The following is a 7581-nucleotide window of genomic DNA, read 5'->3' on the forward strand; positions in this document are numbered from 1 at the left end:
GTTAGCTTGTCATTCAAACAACAACAACAATGCTCACACCATAATGAACCCTAAAAACTCATTTCTGTAAAACATCAATATGCAAGAGAAAAGATGGCAGACACTATCACTGAAGCTGATAAACTAGGACAACAACTTGGCATATCAAATGTCTTGTAGGTAAGAAAAGCCATTATATAACACTGGAAGGCCAAGTAGCGGAGGAAAGAATGAACTTCCCCAGGGAAGGAATTTTAAAGCTTGGACATAACTGAGAAGTCTCTCTGCCATATTCTCGTCCCAGTCCAATGGAACTCAGAAGTTAGTAAGGCATGAAGCAGAGAACTTTGGAGGGTATATGGGCCACCTAAGTCATGGTTGTGTGCCGCATATAGGAAAGAGGTAAGACACACACACACACACAACAGACTACAGAAGGAAGCTGCAGCAGTGGTTGATAGACCAGGTTGAGAACTCTTATTCTTTTCCTATATACCTGGGGGTTACCACCTTTTCCTTCTTCTTGAGACTGATGACTTCCCATTCATTTTTATCTAATTGATCAATGAACCCCAAGTCACAGAACAGCTCAAGAAACTGCAGAATTGGAAACATCAGGAACACCAGTTCCTGAAAGAAAATGATCATGACAAAAAACATGGCCTTGTATCCAACATTAGTTCTGAAAAGAAATATATTAAAATGAATGAATCTGACAGACTTACATCCATTAATTTCAGTGGATCTATCCAACTTGGTTGGATTCAGCCCATTAAAAAGACTGCAAAAGATGGGAGTACATATAGACAAACAGGGATATGACTTGAGTGTGCATTTCTGTGATAAAGAAAATATTTTTTAAAAAACACAACCCCTAAATAAAACTAACAGCAAACCTAGATCTGATGTTTATTACATAATTTGCTTTTGTTGAGTAGTTGATTATTCTTTAACAAATAGCTAGCCACAGGGGAAAATGGAGAACAGAAAATCAGGACTATAGGATGATGTGATCCTAATTATAATTCTCTCTCTCTCTCTCTCTCTCTCTCACTCACACACACACACACACACACACACACACACTATTCACAGTAAGAAGAAAGTTCCCACTGGAGCCAGGGTTCTGCATACATGAGTACTTTGACTAGCTGATAAACTTAATGGAAAGGAAAGAGTTCAGATCATGCCTTGCAAAAGATGTTCAATTTCTTCCAAACTCGTCTTAGGGCTTTGTGAACTTCTTGGTTTCTCAAGCTGTAGATGAGAGGATTGACCAAAGGATTCAAGATGGTATAGAAAATGGAGAAGACTTTATTCAGACCTCTTAGAGTTGGGGAGTCTGGCAACATGTAGACAATGATTAAAGTGCCATAAAATATGCAAACCACAATTAGATGAGAGGAGCAGGTGGAGAAGGCCTTTTTCCTTCCAGTGGTGGATGGGATCTTTAGGATGGTGGCAATGATGCAAACATAGGATGTGAGAGTCAATAAGAATGGGGCAACATTAAAATTGAAATTAAAGAAAAGGGCGGTGATTTCAACCATGCTTGTGTCACTGCAGGACAGTTTTACAATCGGGATGAAGTCACAAAAGTAATGATCTATGACATTGGGACCACAGAAGGATAGCTGAGCCATCATGATGATCACAATGAAGTTAGCCAGCAAAGAATTAATCCATGTTGCAGCCATGAGGTGAACACAGAACCTTCAACGCATAATGGTGCTGTAGTGTAAAGGTCTACATATAGCCAGATAGCGGTCATAGGACATTGCTGCCAGGAGATAGGTTTCTATACCAGCACACAAACCAAAGAAATAAAATTGGGCTATGCACCCACGAACAGAAATGGTTCTCTCTCCAATTATCAAATTGGCCAACATTTTGGGTAAGATAATCAAGCTGTAGCAAGTCTCCATGCCAGATAAATTTCCCAGGAAGAAGTACATGGGAGTGTGAAGTTGCTGATCAGCCACAATGAGCAAAACAATCAGGAGGTTCCCAGTTAGTGACATAATAAAAACAATCAGGAAGAGGACAAAAAGAAGAGGCTGCAGTTCAGGGAGATTCCCAAATCCCAAGAGAATGAATTCTATTGTGGCTGTCTGGTTTTCTTCTTCTCTATCCAACATGGGTCTTGTGTCAAACAAATGAGACATCAACTATAAAATATAATCTGAAATACAGACATTTTAATGTAGGAGTACCATGAATTATATTTTGTGCATGCAATTTTCTTGTAAACGCAACAGGGATGTCAGTCAAATCCATCAAAAGTGAACAATGAAATGGATTTATTTCAGTCTATTTGATCCCTAGCATGGCACAGATGGTTGCTAGAAATGTTTTTTTTCTATTTTTCTCCAGCATAAAGTTGTTTGGTTGGTTTGACATGAGCCCATTACCCCCAAATAGATATGTACATTATTTTGAATTTTTTGTTATTTACATATCCTTTGATGTATAATAACTGCTTTCCCAAATTCACAACAGAGGCCATGCTGCCGCTCTCGCATCTTCTCCTAGGGTGGGTTCATTGCTTATGTGCTGGCAGAGGCAAGCAATGGGATTGGCTAGGGGTGGCCATTAGCAATGCTAGAGTGAACTAGGAAATGTTGTGCCTGTTCAGTTACCCCCACCCCAAGCTAATCACAATGTTTCTAGGCAGTGTCCCTCCTCTACCTCAGAGAGTCTGTTGTGGAAAGAAACACCCATCCACCTTGCAGGATGTGCAGAGGGAGAGCTGTGAGCCACAGAGATAAAGAGTTCTGAACTTTGTGTGCAGCAGCTAGCAGGAGGCAGAAGCAGATAGTGGACTTGAAGCAATTGCATTGTAGTTAGGAGTTGACGGAATGGAAGGGGGAAGAGTTTGTGCAGGTGGGAGGACACCACCCCATTTTGCCTTAATGACTAGCATCCATGGCCAGTCCTTCTTGACACCCTCCTTTACCCTTTCTTTCTGATTCAAATGTGTGCTTAAACCCTGATGATGCTTTTTGCTTCTAGACCGCTACATCGTTGCCCAAAATAAAATGTGAATGAAAAAGTTTCCCTACTCCTGGTCTAGATCAAATCCAATATAACAAAAGCATCATGAATGCAACCAAAAGATATACATTTAGTTTTTATTATGAGTCTACATTATTCAAGCTCTCAATAGGACATGAAATATTTTGCCAAAAATGAGCTCCATTTTTCTAAATTGGGAGGAGGAGAGACGATTGGACTGAGATATGAAAACATGTTAGTAGAGTGCCTTCACCTCAGAGCTAGACTCCATATCTGCTACTGAGGTTCATTCAAATATCCTTGAATTAATGAACTGATGTGTCCCAAAGACATACAAGAGTTTTAAAAATGGCATCACTCTGCAGAGAATAGCAGTGTTCGATAACTTGCCAGAGTGGTGCATACTCTAGTTATCTCTAGACTGGTGACAGGGAGTGGCCGCCGAGACCATTTAACACCGGTCCTGAAAAATCTTCATTGGCTCCCAGTACGTTTCCTAGCACAATTCAAAGTGTTGGTGCTGACCTTTAAAGCCCTAAACGGCCTTGGTCCAGTATATCTGAAGGAGCGTCTCCACCCCCATCATTCTACCCGGACACTGAGGTCCAGCACCAAGGGCCTTCTGGCAGTTCCCTCACTGCGAGAAGCCAAGTTACAGGGAACCAGGCAAAGGGCCTTCTCCCTAGCAGATGTCAAGGCAATAAACAACTATTTTATTTTTAAAAGACAACTGAAGGTTGTCTGAACTGTTTAGGGACGTTTTTAATGTCTGATGCTGTATTGTTTTTAATATTCGGTTGGAAGCCGCCCAAAGTGGCTGTGGAAACCCAGCCAAATGGGCAGGGTATAAATAATAAATTATTATAATAATATTATTATTATTACCTGCAGCAAATCTTTGTTATATTCAAGGATATCCTAAGTGTCTGTAGCATCATTTGTCCAGATTCATGCTAAGAAACTGAAGTCTTCTGAGCTATGAAGAAAGAGTGATCTTGAAACAGCTCTACATAAGCATTTAAAAGAAATGATCCTGGGAGAGTTGCTGCTGATTAATAATGCAGCGAGCCTCCTAAACCCAAACTACATTACTTCTTTCTCCATTGGATATTCTCCGTTGTACAATAGGGCAGTTCATAAAAAAACTTTTAAAAGAAAAATGCCTGCTCCAAAGCCTCCACGAAAAAACTGTTTACTTGGCCGTTTTCCTATGTTGTGAAGGCTGAAATTTCAACTCAGTGGAGCAGGGTCAAGATATTAACTGATATGCATAAAATTTCAGAAATAGCTATGTAATCCCTAGTGTAGTAGGATAAGACCTTTGGAGCAGGCATATTTTTTAAAAAAGTTTTTTTTGTGAACCGCCCTATTGTACAAAGCATCAATCATCTTCAGCTAACGCACATGGAAGTCCAGAGAGTCCCATTCACAGACAGTATAATATTTTGCTGCTACCACGTTTCTCCTGGGCAAACATTCAAAATTCCACAGTAGCTGGACAACCAGCCTCAAAAGTCAGCAATGGGGGAGGGACACACATGTGGAAATATCACAGGTTACTGTGTTTCATTTATTTTGCACTCCTAAATATTTTCTCTTGCTTTTTTTGTTATTAACTATATAAATTTCCATTGTCCCCCCCAACTTCCTAATAAGTCTGATTTATTTTGTCTTTTTAAATTGGTTCTCCAATTTTCTGGCATGGAAAAATGAGCATAGCTTGTGTCCAATAGAGCTTGCGTTCAATAATGAGAATAATCGTGTTCCATTTACTTCCCCCTTTGTTGTGAGGTGATTTGGGGGTGGCTTTTTTTTCCTTTCCCACTTGCAAAGTACATACAGCTGTAGGAGGAAGTTGGAAGAGTGACACTCATTCCCACTTCCTGTTTTAGCTTTATTTGCTTTTCAGTGCTCATGTTAATTCTACTACAGTCGTACCTTGGTTGACAAAAGCCTTAGCAGTCGAACGTTTTGGCTCCCGAATGCCACAAACCCAGAAGTGAGTGTTCCAGTTTGAAAATGTTCTTTCGGAAGCTGAACATCCGGCAGGGATTCTGCAGCTTCCAATTGGCTGCAGGAAGCTCCTGCAGTCAATCAGAAGCTGTGCCTTGGAAGTCAAACATTTTGGAAGTCCAATGGACTTCCGGAGCAGATTCCATTTGGCTTCCAAGGTATGACTGTATATCCAACTTTGACCCAGATCCTTTAAAAAAAAAAAATCAACAAGGGAAGGGTGAAGAGAAGTGACCAAAATGGGTGCCACCCACAACACTTGCTAAGAAATGTAATTAAGTGGGGTGAGTGGCGCGGTGCTGCGAACTGATTGCTACTTTCACGGAGTGAAGCTGCATAGCCATTGCCGGAGAGCGCTAACTTTTTCCTGTGGACAATTGGATTTAAAATAAGTACCCGTGAGTAGAAACGGAAAATTGGATCAAGAAATATCTTAATTTGGCATCGAAGCGGGAAGGTTCAAAACAGGAAGTCCGCATTCCGCTTTTTGTACATAGACTGAAGCAAAAACCTTGTAAGCTAAAGCCTGGAAAGTCATTAAAAAAGTTTAAATTTCCTTCATTTATAACTACTGAAACCCCCTTGGAAGCAGGAGAAAAGGGGGGGAATTTTGTTTAATGCCTGCAGGAGAGGGAGTGAAGAAAGATAAGTTTCCACCGTCTCTAACCTGGGAATGGGGTGTCAGAGACAGAAATTGTTGGAGAGGTCTATTGACTGTGAATGGAATACTTTGACAGATAGCTAAAGAAGAGAAATAAACTGATTCCAATGTTGCCTTTTGCATTCTAAAGAAACAAAATATCTGAAAAATGAAAGTAATTTTCTTTTGTTGGACTTGCCTTAAAAAGATGGATACAAATAGAAATTGTCTCCTCTAGAGGGAGCTTGCTAAATTGTTGCTGCAGTCTACTTGAGGACTCTACAGCTGTGAGATTAAGATTGTGGGACCAGTCTTTTTGACCTTGACTAAATATGAGCTGGGAGGAAGTTTTGGTGCTTGCTTTATGCAAGACAAGTGCTTTGTTGGAACAGATGCATGAGAAGGTGGATTTGATGAATGAGAAAATAGATTTGATGACTGTTGTGGTCAATAACTGTGGACAAACAGGGAATATTGATACAGAAACCATTCAGGGACCAAATCAGGAACCTGTATTGATTGGGCAAGTGCAGAAGATAATGGAGGAGGTTGCGGTTGCACCTCAAATAATACAAATGGAGAGACATGAGGCCCTACAGGAGCATAAGCCGCTGTTTTTGAAGATTGAAGTTGGAGTGGGCCAGGGGGAGTCTGGAGCTGAAGAGGTTCTTAACTTTGGAGAGACTTTGAAATATGCTCTTAAATATTTTATGGATTACATTGATGACTGTGGGGAGTGGGACTGTGGGGAATGGGCTGGTTTGATGAAGGGAGGCAGAGATAATTTTGGGTTGGAACCTCCCAGAGACCTACTCCTCAATGAGAAAGGAAAGAAATTAAGAAAGAGACCAACAAAAGACAAGGAAAAGTGCAGGTATAAACAACAAGAAGAAGACCTTTAAGACAAAAAGAGCCACTTGGACCCGTTTCCAAAGAAAAAAACAACTGGGAGCCGCAAAACCATTGCGACATTTAAAACAAATATATCTCCGGAGCCACGATCTGACAGCGGACGGGAAGGTGACGTCGGGACGGTGCGTGACTAACGCACGCACCGCCCCCATGCGACGTCACAGCCAGTACAGCGCCCGCCACAGTGAGGAGTGTCGGGGCGCACAATGTGCCTCCTCCCCTCGCTAGTATCCACCCCGGAGCTGCAGCAAAGATGTAAAAGAGCCACATGCGGCTCTGGAGCCGCAGGTTGCAGACCCCTGGACTTGGTTATGCCCATTCCAATGGATCTACTGAGGGAATGACTTAGTTGGATATATTTCAATATTAGTGGGACTTCATTCCCATATAAATCATTGGGTCTTAGTTAAATCATGATTGCGTTTAAGAGCTGAATGTTCATGATAAATCTTCGTCATTCATGCTCTCTATATGATGATGTGGCATATTTTGTCAAAAAAATAATCTCAACCTCTTTCATTGGAATAAAAAGGGAGGAGAGCAACACAGTAAACTACATTAGCTTGAGAGCATAGACTGCACTTTTTTTTTACTGACAGTCAATTTAAAAATTAATGAGTTGAATTAATGAGTTTGTTTGCCTTAAAGTCAAAGGGGGCATTGAAAGATGGTACAATGCTGCCTAGAATAGCAGTGTTCTAGAACTTACCTGTAGTAAGTCACTGTCACAATCACAGATGTCCCAGGATTCATTAGCACCATTTCTACAAATCCTTTATAAAGAAACTGACATATTCTTACCTATGGTGAATGCGTGTTCATAAAATAGCTTCTCATAAGCACTTAAAGGAAATGATCCTGGGAGAGTGGCTTCTAATTTGCTGGCTTTCTGAACTGTATGAATGATGCAACCAGCCTCCTAAACCCAAGAGAGATACCAAGGTTTTTTACCGTTCCATGGGATTTCTACATTGCCCAAAGCCTAGTACTTCTGAGGGCTAGGTTTTAAATCTCCAGGTAAT

The 7581-nt window shown here is 40.9% G+C and overlaps 1 pseudogene across 1 annotated transcript; it reads right to left on the reverse strand.

Moving 5' to 3' along the window:
- Positions 1–1163: 1163 nt before the first annotated feature.
- On the reverse strand, positions 1164–2117 carry LOC309517533 (olfactory receptor 11A1-like; annotated as a pseudogene). Its single transcript has one exon. The product of its transcript is annotated as an olfactory receptor 11A1-like (transcript).
- Positions 2118–7581: the final 5464 nt, after the last annotated feature.

This window comes from Podarcis vaucheri (assembly GCF_965113315.1).
Source record: "Podarcis vaucheri genome assembly, chromosome: 13".
Taxonomy (NCBI): Eukaryota; Metazoa; Chordata; class Lepidosauria; order Squamata; family Lacertidae; genus Podarcis; species Podarcis vaucheri.